Source organism: Eriocheir sinensis, unplaced genomic scaffold (genome assembly GCF_024679095.1).
Source record: "Eriocheir sinensis breed Jianghai 21 unplaced genomic scaffold, ASM2467909v1 Scaffold544, whole genome shotgun sequence".
In the NCBI taxonomy this organism is placed as follows: Eukaryota; Metazoa; Arthropoda; class Malacostraca; order Decapoda; family Varunidae; genus Eriocheir; species Eriocheir sinensis.
The window spans coordinates 293,760-308,121 of NW_026111881.1; the positions used below are offsets into that span (position 1 = coordinate 293,760).

The 14,362-nt window shown below is 41.3% G+C and overlaps 2 non-coding genes across 2 annotated transcripts; both read right to left on the reverse strand.

Annotated features, from left to right (window-relative positions):
- Positions 1 to 9,234: 9,234 nt before the first annotated feature.
- Positions 9,235 to 9,427, reverse strand: LOC126993032 (U2 spliceosomal RNA). Its single transcript, XR_007747268.1, has one exon. It is a non-coding gene; the product is annotated as a U2 spliceosomal RNA (small nuclear RNA).
- Positions 9,428 to 10,641: 1,214 nt separating this feature from the next.
- Positions 10,642 to 10,759, reverse strand: LOC126993042 (U5 spliceosomal RNA). The gene has a single exon (XR_007747275.1). It is a non-coding gene; the product is annotated as a U5 spliceosomal RNA (small nuclear RNA).
- Positions 10,760 to 14,362: the final 3,603 nt, after the last annotated feature.

Consider the following 14,362-nt stretch of genomic DNA (forward strand, 5'->3'; position numbering starts at 1 on the left):
ATCTCGTGCTTTAGAGGGAGATCAGATTAGGTTCATTTGTTTAGTAGTTTTGCCCTTCACCATTTGCCCTTATTACAGAAATGAGACTGAAGTTCATATGTTTAATAGCTTAGTTACATTACAGCAGCCGTTTCACCCCCTTGCTGCATCAACAGTACTGAGGGGACACACGGTTCACTCCTTGCCAAGAGATGACCCCCTCATCAAGAACTCATGCTGTGAGTCTGGAGTTTGCCATAGTTATCGAGTTCTGGTTGGTAGCACAAGTTCTCAAAAGCTCAATTCTCCTGATGCTGTGAATTTCGTTAAAGCTTTCAGTGTTAATCTTTTTAAAACTCTTGCCTAGTTAGAAAATTGAATATCACTTGAATCATTATATTCCTCCTAATTTTGTGAATTTTGTTAAAGGCACATGCTCCCTGTTAGTTAGTTGGTTTTAACGTTAATCCTTTTCAAATGTGTGCTTTGTTGGAGAACGGAATATTGTTAGTCATTCATTATCCCTCCTGATGTTGTGAATGGTGCCTGGGCATACGAGGGAACCAATGACAACCAGAAATACACAATAAACACCATTTGACAACCAGAATTACACAATAAATGCCATTTGACAACCAGAAATACAAAATAAACACCATTTGACAACCAGAATTACACAATAAACGCCATTTGACAACCAGAAATACAAAATAAACACCATTTGACAACCAGAAATACAAAATAAACACCATTGGACAACCAGAAATACACAATAAACACCATTGGACAACCAGAAATACATAATAAACACCATTTGACAACCAGAAATACAAAATTAACACCATTTGACAACCAGAAATACAAAATTAACACCATTTGACAACCAGAAATACATAATAAACACCATTTGACAACCAGAAATACAAAATTAACACCATTTGACAACCAGAAATACAAAATAAACACCATTTGACAACCAGAAATACACAACAGTACATTGGTAGACAGGCAGGACTACACAACTATGATACACCGATAGACAAGCAGCATGGAAGTGTTCTGACAGGTGCCGGTGTGGGAGGACTGAGTACAAAAAAGGTTAAGCCAGAGAAAAGACCTTCGTGCCATATCAAGTTTCCATTAGTCTGGTTTTGTTTAGGGAGAAGTAAAGCTATTTTTGTACAGAGCTCCTGGATTAATGGTGGAATAGGACTTGTGGGCCATGAGTGTGTCTGCTCACCTCATTAACCCGGTAGCAGCGACGGGCCAAATTTCTGGCTTTACCGTGTAGCAGTGACGGGCCAAATTTGTGCCGTGATATAACCCCCAAAAAATAGATGATGTATAAACTGATCACAAATGCTTTGATATATATTATGAAATGGTTTGTGTGAGTGATGATTTTTTCTCATTTTTCTCGCTTAGAGGGACCAATAAGAAACATGATCCCCGCTGCTACCGGATCAAGATGGTCAGGTGTATGTCACGTTTACTCATTTACAAGTTGACCCTTTCAGTAAAACATTTGTGGCACATTTATGGGTGAAACTACACATTCAGTTTGCTTTAGACTTGTGACTCTCAGATACTCATGCACAGCAACTCTCCTCTCTTCCCTCCACCCATCCATTTCCTGCCCCCTCCAAGTGTTAAGGCCTACGATGCCTGGTACATTTGTTTTACCTTTAGCACACTCCCATAGTCATCTCTGCTTACACTCATTCCTCCCTGCCTTGCTGTGTGGAAATGGTCAACGAGTCACCACAAGCCTAAAGTAAGGTGGAGTGATAGTTTTGATCCGGTAGCAGCAGGGATCATGTTTCTTAATGGTCCTCCAAGCGAGAAAAATGAGAAAAAATCACCCCTCACACAAACTATTTCATAATACATATCAACGCATTTGTGATCAGATTATGTATCATCTTTTTTGGGGGGCGGTTATATCGTGGCACAAATTTGGCCTGTCGCTGGTACTGGGTTTGATAATGAACATACTTTCCTTAATGTTATGACCTCCACTTGCTCATTGTTATTTGTCTTCATATAAGTGAAGTGGCTAGGGGTATACAAGGCATCTTATGGAGAAGGGGCATAAGGGACAATCCATTTTTCTAGTCTGCAGCAGGAAAGGCAGGTTACACAACGCAGGAAGAACGTGAAACAAGCTGTAAGGGAAAAGCGACCTTGTATTTGGTATACCGAGGGTTGCTTTTCTCTTACAACTTATATCTTGTTCTTCCTGGGATGTGTAACCTGACTTTTCCAGTGCAAACTAGGAAAAAAATGGCTGTCCCTTACGCCCCTTCTCCTGCAGACGTCTCATATAAGCAGGTGTGTGGGAAGAGTGAGAGGTGGGGTGTCATGCATACAGTGTCTGCAGTAAGTGCCTGTCATGTAAATAAGTGTGAAAAAGTACTTGTTAGCAGTTTAGCCTCACAGCTGAGCAAAACTATCTTAGTGCTGTCAACGCAGAGACCCCTTGGGAAGACAATACTACCCTCAGTTCCTGCCTCTGATCCTCGGGCTTCCTTTGAGTGCATTAGTGCTGCTTGCTCCTGTATCACTACCCCACAGCTTCATTGTAGTAGACCCTCACCCTTGCCCTACCACCACTAGCACCCCTGCCAATTACACTAAGCTTAATTTTGGCTACCTTGCTGTGTGTGTCATGTCGGCACAGGGTCGTCAGACGCCAACACAGTCAGTCACTGCTTCACAAGTGTCCTCTGTACCACTTTGTACATTTGGACTTGCTCTGCGGCTCCTCACTCAACACTAACAAGCCAGACACATGAGTCATCTGTCAAGCTGAGTACATTTTTAGAGAAGTGATGTAAAACTGTAAAGTAAATGGTTGTATTATTTCAAATCACTATGGGTTGAGTACTAGAAGTGACAGTACAAGTGAATGGTTGTATTGGTGCATTTAGTGTAAAGAGAAAACAATAATGAACTACTCAGAGATGAACACAGACCACCAGGACCTTAGCTTGTGGTCTGTTCTTACTCATAAAATGTGCCTCTGTTGTGCAGTGGTCATAGTCAGCACGCCTAACTACAAATCTGTGGGCCCGAGGTTCTGGCCGTGGCAGTTGGTACCCAACCCACCCAGCTGTTCAGCCTCCCTTTCAGGCTAGTCAGTAAATGGGTAACTGGGAAATGGACTGGCCCGGTGTTTCAAGGTAATGGGTTCTTACCCGCTAGAGGTTCAAGGGCCAATGTAACACAGATGAGTACCAAGGCCACATGTGGCTTGTAATCTGCATGTTTGTAAAAAGTAAACAAAACCAAGCATGCACAGTGATGTACTCTGATAAAGTGGACATCTGCCTCGAGGGGTCTGTGCAGCAGATTTCCTGTCAAGGTGACAAGTAAGGTGCCTGAAGCTACAAATATTAAGGGTGGCAGTCACACAGTGTCCAGTGTCACTGATGAACAGGCAGAAGGAAGGGAGGTGCTGTGAAAGACAAGCTGCTGACGCCACTCTCTAGTCACTGTTGTAAGGAGCTGCATGACAGGCCAAGCAACTGCCGCTACTTCTAGCACCCGCCTCAAGCTGTAGTGCAGTCAAGAATAATGTTTCCCAGACCCCATTCTTCCCCTTTTTACGTACAGGATACCAAGTGTAATGATTGGCTTCAAAAACAGTCTGAGGTTTTATGACATCCTTGGAAGTCAGTCACAACTCATAACACGACATACCAAGGGGTTAAAATAAGGGAAGCATTCCTCTGATGATCGCACTATGTAGGCCATTCCCTTCCTTCCTATGCTGTTCAGTTACAAGTTAGTTGTAAGTAGAAGTAGCCTTGTATCTCCTTTGCCCAGTTCCCATCACACGGCTGGGCATCCATTGCGAGTGATCCGTGTCCAAATCTGCTCTGACATTTCCATTCGTGGCAATTATAATTGGACAGCACTGAACACTAGACAGGGCAACAATACAGTAAAAAGTGATGTAATTATTGTCACAGCTGAGATAGGATCAACAGATGCTTCTAGGCCCTTTTCCATACACAGACATGGACACAGATCACGGACAAATGGCTGCCAGGCCTAACACCCCCCCCCCCCCCCCACACACACACACACACACACACACACACACACCATCACTGCCACACACAGCCCAAATCCTTTCCTGGGTTGCCTAATGTTCCCCTTCCCAATGCTCTTGCTTTCAGTTTCTCCTCTTGTCTTCATCTCTTGCCGCATCAGTTCCTACCATGTCAAACACTTTCTCCTTTCTGCCTCTTTCTAACTCCTCTCCTTCTCCCCACCCTTGTCTAACTGTCCTTGAGCCTGTTTCTTCCCTTATCAGTTTTACCTTGTCACATACCTCCTCCTCCTCCTCCTCCTCCTCCTCCTCCTCCCTGCCTGCTTCCTATCTGTCTGCTGCCCCCAATCCTCTCCTTCCCTCCTATCCCTGGACAGTGATTATTTATGATTAGTCATAAGCTTAAGTAACCCACCCTCTTGTCCTTCCCTTCCTAACCAGCATAGTCATTCATTAGTCACTAAGCTCACATGGAGTCCCACATCACGTTAGTTTATGTGCCCTCTCTCGTACATTCATCCTACCCACGCCTTCCATCAACCTATGACTATAATCTGCTTTGTTCCTGCATCAGCAGTGTGTTGTTTGTTTTGTGTGATCATTCCTATGCAGTTATGTTTTGTTGTATTATTATTTTTAGTACATATTATTCTTCCCATTGCCTTCTGTTCAATTCTTACTCTTATAACATTGGGAGAAAAGACAAATTATGGTAATGAGTCATTAAAATGCAGGATGATGAATGAGTCTGTTAGGGGATCATGTCAAAAAAGAAGTTATGATGATTAATTTCTTGATGCATGTTGAGTGACATTGACTTAACATAATTATGCCAAAATAACAATTATGCTAAAAGTTATGACAATTTGTATATGCAGGCAAGTGATCGGTGTGACTGCATAATTATGCCATAAAAGTAGTTACAAAAGCAAATTTCTATATGCAAGATTGTGTTCGATTTGTCTGGTGTTTATGTAACTGCAACATTTAGCTCTCATCATGCCTGTATTCTCACACACTTTGGGCTCCCACAACAACCATTTCCAAAGGTCACAATAAAGATTAGTCTGGTTCTCCCCAGTGTTGACACGTTCCCGGTGCAGATGCCTCATAAAACTATCAGTTGGCTCATAAACAAACCATGGACATACCCACAAGTTCTACAAAATCCTTATCAAGTGTGGGTGTTAAGCCCCAAAGTGTGTGAGAGAGTGGGCCTCGTTCAGTCTTTCAGGAGTCAGTATGTACACTTTTCCTTGCAGTACTTATGCCTCTGAGGCTCACTGAACTAAATATGTCCACTTTTCCAATTTTCTATGATGTATATTACCTACTTCAGCATTGTTATATCATTTTATTTGCTTTATCTCTGTATCTTTATATCTGATTGAAATATACATGGAAGTGTATGTTTGTTGTGTTTATTATTGATCCCTGTGTTTGTTTGTGTGTGTGTGTGGGGGGGAGTTAATTCACCCTGGTCTGATCACACTCATGAGTCAGGACCCAGTTAGTATATCCTCCCTGAATGAGCTTTAGAGTTCTGGTGACATCTTTGGGAATGGCTGGAACCTTACACCCACCCATCCCAGGAGGCAGACCACAACCCCCAACTGACACCCAGTACCCGTTAACTGCTGGGTGAACAAGGGGCACAGATTAAAAGAGATTGCCCATTAGTCTATACTTTGGGCAGGCATTGAACAAGACCTCTCGGTTGTGAGGTAAGAGCATTAACCACTGCACTATAGAGCTGTGTGTGTGTGTACCAAGGAGACTATAGAACAGGAGAGGGGGCCTCTATGGGAGACTGTGGGCAGGTGGTGGTGTATGTCGGTTGCAACAGATGGCGCAGGAGCAGCGTTGTTTACATCCAGGCGCCTCCCCACCTCCAGACACCTACCCCAACCCCCCGTAACCATCAGCAGTGTTGCTACCTGGGATAAAGCAGCAAAATTTGCTAATTTTTTTGTTAAGTCTGGTTATTTACCATAAAAAAAAAAAAAAAAAAGGAAGATAAACATTAAAATGAACAGTAGGAACTATATATATATATATATATATATATATATATATATATATATATATATATATATATATATATATATATATATATATATATATATATATATATATATATATATTTACCAGGTAGATATAGCCTGACTGTATGTCATGAGTAATGCTATTATTGTACCGTAATTATATTACTTTCTCTGCATTTGTGGGAGGCTACCAGTGGTTAGATGTGTTTTATGTGTTTAACCTTTCTGTATACATACTGGAATGAACCAAGATTGTAGCCAAGATTGTAGCCCTACTGCCGTTCTTTAAAATCTGTATACATACTGGAATGAACCAAGATTGTAGCCCTACTGCCGTTCTTTAAAATCTGTATACATACTGGAATGAACCAAGATTGTAGCCCTACTGCCGTTCTTTAAAATCTGTATATATACTGGAATGAACCAAGATTGTAGCCCTACTGCCATTCTTTAAAATCTGTATACATACTGGAATGAACCAAGATTGTAGCCCTACTGCCGTTCTTTAAAATCTGTATACATACTGGAATGAACCAAGATTGTAGCCCTACTGCCATTCTTTAAAATCTGTATACATACTGGAATGAACCAAGATTGTAGCCCTACTGCCGTTCTTTAAAATCTGTATACATACTGGAATGAACCAAGATTGTAGCCCTACTGCCGTTCTTTAAAATCTGTATACATACTGGAATGAACCAAGATTGTAGTCCTACTGCCGTTCTTTAAAAACAATGTGATCATGTTTTTCTTTCAAATTCATTGTTTTAGCACACACGCTGACTTCCATCAGTAATGATTTACACTGAATCATTGGTTTGTAGGAGGAAAGAGTGGGTGAATATAATTATCTCGGTCTAACTTATACTGTTTATTATACTGCTATTCGCAGCAATATCTTTCTCTGCTCCAATGGCAACGCTGCCGCCACGTTTACCAGCCGGAGCCTCAATCATGTCCCTTTGTGGTGATAAAGCGGACACAGCCTGGTGTGAAGCTACATTTATTACGGAAGGATGCCAGCCGGGGTAAGTGGTATGTATAAATAATGATAATGTGGAAATTCTAATCATTTTCACTGACTGCTGTTCTCAACTTGCTAACTGCATGCCTCCCCTCCTCCCGCAGCCCCACTGGCCGCTGCACTTGATTTAAACACATGAACATGGGGAGACTGCAAGAGGCCGAATGGCCTACACACGGGAGCTCCAGATTCCCCCCCACGACCACCTGTCAGCCTTGTCCACGTAGCTATCCAGTCTACTCTTAAAACAAGCTATCGTCTCTGCACTCACTATGTGATTGCTGAGTCTATTCCATTCCCCCACCACCCTATTACTAAACCAATGCCTGCCCATTTCCCTCCTAAATCAATACTTTTCTAATTTAAGTCAATTACTGCATGTTCTATCTTGCCAAACATCTTATGCAAAAGTTAACCAGCATCTTCACTCTTTCATCCCTTACACTGATAAACTCTGGAACAGCCTTCCTTCGTCTGCATTTCCTCCTGCCTATAATTTGACCTTCAAGAAGAGTGTATCAAGACTCTACTTTTGTCTGTTTGGGAGCGGTGAGTAGCGGGGCTTTTTTTTCTAGTACACTTTGTTGCCCTTGAGCTGTCTCCTTTGTTTAAAGAAAATAATAATTAAATAAACAGAAGTTGGCCGCTAATGCTTCCAACACATTTTGGTGCCATATCTACAAGTGGCTGGTGACTGTAAGTATCTCAGCAACCTGCATGCATATATACCATTCCTATCACGGTGCATGGAGCAAGCTTCACATAACACTCAGACAGAGACAGTTCAATTATGGTTATATTTCAGACTCAGTTTATTGCTCAGTCTATTAGGTGCAGTGCTGTTAATATTGTTAGTGGTAGTATTAGTACAATTAATGTATTTATTTTCATTAATTTATCAGTATTTATTTATTATATTAGTGTTTGAAAATTCTAATACTAGTATTAAGATAAACAAAAATATCAGAAAAATATTTATACTCATTAATTATTATTGCTTTTCTTATTATTAATTCCTTCAGTATCCTGGCACTTTGACATCTAGTCCTTTTCTGTCTAGCAGCCAAAATTGTGGTCTTTCTGAATGTGTATGTCCTAAGTCTTCATTGGTGTAACTAGCTATATAACATCAAAATCTGCATCTCTCTCCCTTCTCACCCAATTGTCCTACAAGCACGCCCTCTACGCCCCAGAAGCGGCAAACACAGGCTTGCACCTCATCCACTAAGATCGCAGCTCAAACAAGAATTTCTCAGGAATCTACCCGTTACACGAGCACTGCATATTACAATCAATAGGTAAATAATATGTATGTTTGTGAGTAATATCCACTTTAATCGTGGCAAAAAATGAAGAAAGCTTTTTTCTCTACTATACTATTGTCCATGGAATATTATGAGTACAGTGGTGCGGTGTCTTCCGGAGTCATGAAGGTATTTTTCAATGAAAAGTATTCATGAATACTTTCAAGAAGCATTCGTATTTCTATTTGATCAAAAACTTTTTCAGTGTATTAGAATTCGTGTTCGTTGGAATTTTAAGTAATCGAATACACAACTTTGTATTCACTCCACCCTTGACTACACAAGCCATGATTGATTATAGAGCCGATTCGTGCAAGGCCAAGACACTCACACGGATTACATACCTCCCAGATCCACAGTATAACATTATAACGAGTATTTATTCTTCCCCTGAGAGGGGGCCGACCCTGAAGGTACTGCAATACCGGGGCGATCCCCGGCAAAGGTGAACTGATCCACGGCAGATGGAGCATGGACCCAATATTTAGGCAAGAGTTATCAATACCGGGCCGATCTCCGGCAAACTTTCTTCTTTATTTTCCATCTTGCATAGTGCAAATAATTTACAATTATGTTCACGAGTGAGCAGTGGCTCGCCGCTGTGGGTGCCACATTGCCACCCTAAAGTCTGGTCAACTCACACCACACGCTCCGCTCCCTGCAGAAGGGTGTTGAGACGTGTGGTCAGCATGGAAGGGGAGCTGAGCTGTCTATCACCTCCAGGAGTCGTGACACGGCGTCTGAATCCGTCACACTACGAGGGCGGCTGATACCTAAGAGCATAGCCTTAGGCACCATAACTATATCGAGTTATTTTCTCCCCTGGGGGAGTGGACCGATCCCGGAGGTACTGCAATACCGGGCCGATCCGCGGCAAAGGTGGAGCAAGCCCCTAGCACTTCGCCATAGTCCAAAAATCAGATTAATATCGTAGATCCCACATGGGGATCGTATCAGATATTAAGCTGATAAGAACAGATACTACACTTTGATCTTAGCCAAAAGGCCGAGAAGCGATGCCGCCCACCAACCGAACGGCCCCTTTACCGCCGCCAGCAACACACACGCTCACCACAAAATATTCCTCATGCTCTAGACTGTTACACTTCAGACACCGGCCTGAGCGCTGCTACCCTTCGCCTTAAATCAAAATTCATATTTGGGATATTGTTAGAAATAGTTAAACAAACCCAGCATGAGTGCTTAAGACACGCAAAACTGTCTAAAGACGGCTCCATCGGCCGCCAGAAATCTCTCACCTACAAGCACGCCCTCTACGCCCCTGAAGCGGCAAACACAAGCTTGCACCTCCAACACTAAGATTGCAGATCAAACAAGAATTTCTCGGGAATCTACCCGTTACACGAGCACTGCATATCACAATCAATAGGTAAATAATATGTATGTTTGTCAGTAATACCCATTTTAATCGTGGCGAAAAATGAAGAAAGCTTTTTAGTTGAGAATACCATTGAGTTACTTATTACACAGAAAACATTTGAAAGAGTAACTGAACTTTTGGGGGAATTTAATCGATCGATCGACGCTTAACTAATAAAGCTGGGGTAATTATCTTGGTAAGTCACATTATAGTTCATCAGTCTGCGAAATGAAACTTATCATCGCAGTTGAAAACCATGAATTCTGCGCAACACTGGTGGCGCGGAATATGTTTGTGTTAGCTGCCTCACCTACCGACAGATGTCCTAATATCATCTGTACACCTTGACCCTTCTGCTTTATCTCGAGCAAGAATTACGTAGGCTACTGTGGCTCTTTGAAAATAAGAAGAAAATTTAATATTGTTTGAATTTCACATGGCATATTAGACATTATCTGTTCTCAGATGAATTGAACAATTTTTCATCTCTGGCAACCCTCTGGGGATATGACTGCCATCCCTGTATGATCTGCTGCCCGCCTAGCTGTGTAATCATTCAGTACTCGGTTTCGAAGAGTAATCAAAACCGAACTACTCGGTTTGCAGGAATTACTCGGTTTCCCGGCCCTTCCCTTAGTTCCCTACCACTGACTATTTGAAACTAGGAAGGACATCAGAAATTATTGGATTTTGGAACCTAGTCCACTAAATCTCTACATCTTCATACAAGACTAACTAACCTGAGGTTACACAAGAGATACAATTTACACGGTCTGGCCACTTCTTATTTTTTGTTGAAGGATTAACTTTCTCACACAGAGGTTAATTCGTATATATTCATCGCGTTATATTAGGCCCACTAAGTGGGCCAAGAAAAAAAATATATAAGACTCATTGAGTCGTTCCCCTCCACGGAAATCTTTAGTAAAAGGCGAAAGATTTATGCGTTTTGAAGGGAAACCAGAGTTGCCGCAACGTTCGTTTAAAGGTTTATTGTACAAAAGATACACAAATACATATACAATAAAAAATAAAAAAAATAAAAAAATAAATATATATATATATATATATATATATATATATATATATATATAGATATATATATATATATATATATATATATATATTCTATTCTATATATATATATATATTTGTTATAAAAAGTGTACAAAGCGGGCATCAGCCCGCCGGTGTTTGCTTGGTCAGGTGCGCCTCATGTGGGTGTGGTGGCGGTGACGCACGGTCACATCCGAGCTAGAAGGCCGCGACGCCTACTGCACATGCTGGCCTGTTGTCCAGGGGCGCCCTGTCCCCGTGGCAGGCTGCTGCTCCACGCAGCGCATAGTGGAACTGATTACTGTTGGACGTCCTTTCCAGACACACTGACGGAAGCGGCTAATTCTGTCATCAAGACAACAAGCGCGCCCTTCATGCCCGCAAACCTGCTGCCACTCCAGCCTCCTGCTGCTATACACAACTACGGTCTCAACATGCAGGCCATACTTCGGGTGGAGGGTTTTATTGCTGTTGTTTCACTAGTAGTTATCTATTATAAGACCGTCTATCAAAAGAAACTAACAATAATACACGAGACTGGGGGGGTTCCAGAGAAAATTAGACACTCGTACTATTAAGAACACATAATTAAACCACAACTACATCCTGAAGCTCATCCCCCAAAATTATATAAGCGCTCCGTGAAACTACTGAACTTCGTGTAGCAAAACATGCCGGTTGAATCCAAGAAGCCGTAAAAAGGAAAACGATGTTGATTGCCATAATGAGATGATTGACATAATGAGAGACTGTTGGTTGAGACTGTCGCGAGGCAAATTCAATTTGTGTAAGATGTAAATAAATAAATAAATAAATAAAGTGTGTGTGTGCGTGTGTGTGGAGGAGGACTGGGAATTCACAAACGACCTTAAACTTTTAGCCATTGTCTTTGGCGAGCCATTTCAATAGTAATGGACGGCATCCTGGGAAAAAGACAACTCATCAGCGATGCCCAGCACGGCGCGGAATTTGCTTTACGAACACGCTCAAATAATTGGATGACCGTATTAATACATCAGCAAAAGAGGAAGTTCAAGGGTGGGACGGTAGCTGGGGTCTAAAATATCAGCGATGGTGAAAAATGAGGGTAAAGCCATGATCCATGGTAGCATGCAGTGCTGTCTGTCATATATGGCAGTCCAGTGCTATTCCTTCTAACTGGAAATAATGGGGGCTGGTTATCCCTATCTGAAAAGGGAAAGGGGACCGACAGGGCTGCAACAATTAACGTTATGTCACTGCTGAGTGTGCCAAGCAAAGTAGTCGCTCATCTGCTGCTGATGCGAAGTCGTTCTTATTTGCTAATTTAAGTTTTATAGATCTCCAAGCAAACAAATGACCGGATCCTACCGCTTACGTCCTTATGGAATGCCAACTCAAGTTTCGACAATAAGTACTTGCAGTCTGTCAATCTCAAGAAGGATTTTGAATCAGTGCATCGTGAGGCACTCTGGGACAGCCAAGTCAGCCAAGTGAGATTGCTGCAAGGGCTATGATAGTAATAATAATAGTAATAATAATAATAATAATAATAATAATAATAATAATAATAATAATAATAATAATAATAATAATAATAATAATAATAATAATATATATATATATATATATATATATATATATATATATATATATATATATATATATATATATATATATATATATATATATATATATATATATATATATATATATATATATATATATATATATATATATATATATATATATATATATATATATATATATATATATATATATATATATATATATATATATATATATATATATATATATATATATATATATATATATATATATATATATATATATATATATATATATATATATATATATAAAGGACAAGAAAACGAACCAGATCGAACGAGATACATAATGCTGAAATAATCAATATGGTGACTGCAGAGTCCGGCTTTTAGGCGGGACAGTTCAGCACTTTTTACAAAGGGATTGGGTACTAGGCAAAGTTGCTGATCAAAGTCGTTGCATAGCAGCTGTTGGCGACATAAAGAAAGGTCACTGTAGCCGCGTTGTGGCGGCTTGGGCAGGATAAATCAGAAGACCCGTCTTGTTTTACTCGCTTTTAATATGCGTGTAAACCTGAGCGAGGTAAAGAATACATCTCATCAACACTTGTCAGACAATACAATACATCACTTACAGCCACATCAAATACACCAAATGTCATCTTATCCTAAAACACCAAATGTCGCCTTATGCTATGATACAACATCAAACTTATAATACTCACAATTATTGAGGGGTCTAATAATAGCCGTGTAATCCACCGCAACGGACTTGCGCTCTTGTCCCTTGCCTCCTCGCCTCCGGATGGAAGCCTCACCCTCCTATCCCTCGTCTAGCCGTGCAAAGGCGAAGTCGGAGGACACGTCCTCCAAATCTTCCCTTTCTTGCTTCCTTTAACAGTCTGCCTTCCCCGTTATTCCCTCACTCCCTTCAGGCCAGATTGTCCCCAGGACCAACAAGGGTGCCTCTGTCCGAGGGACCTATACCGTCTAATGGATTTTGTGATCTCTCGGGGCGAGGTGTCATAACATTCCAGACGATGAATTGCCTCCCATATCCCTTCTCACGTTACCTCTCTCTTCTCTCCTCACTTCTCCACCTCTTTCATTCCCTATTCCCCTACATTACCACCTACCATTATAGTTACTATCTTACCTTATTACAAACATTTACCATCTTACATATACCATTATTACATGAAGACATTACGTGCAATCCATAACGATATGACTTTACGTCATTAGTAACCCTCATACATACAACACATCGTAGGCGCGACTACAGTCACTGATGTTGTTTTTGCGAATGATGTACTTCTCGCGGAAACGCTGGAGGTCCTGGTGATGGCTCTCTAAGTGCTGGACGAAGAGGCGAAGTAAAACTGAATTAAGGACCCCCGGGCCAAAACCAAGACCCAGTCGTTTGGAGACTTGCTGGATGACACAGTTTAGTCTGTTCATGTATGTAGTGAGGAAGTCAAGTGTTTATTTACATCTTACATAGTGCAACAAGTCATGCCACACTCGAAAGATTGGCCTGGTTACGGACTCGGTCGACATGGGTATATGGCAGAGACACGCCAGTCCTCGTCGACACACCGACTTGGTCGGCTAGATTTCGATCGCTGATAGAGTCGGTCTGTTGGCACCCTGCCTTTGGTAAAAGCCCGTGCTCCCCCGTGCGGGGAGGGAGCAATCTTTTCCCTCTTAATTAAAGGGCAGTCTTCGGACAAGGGCCCGTTCACCTAGTGATACTAGGAGTAAATCTTTGAAGAAGGTATATGGCGTTGTTGATATCTATGCAAGTGTACAAAAACTCGAATCATTAGTCACCTGTGCTCCCTGTCTCATTGTATAGTTGAGACATGGACACAGAGTGACTTCAAGAAGCGCGACGATGCTTTTAGCAATATAAAACCCTGAGTGAAGGAGACCAAGGGAATAAAAATAAATTTACTACCCCAATTTA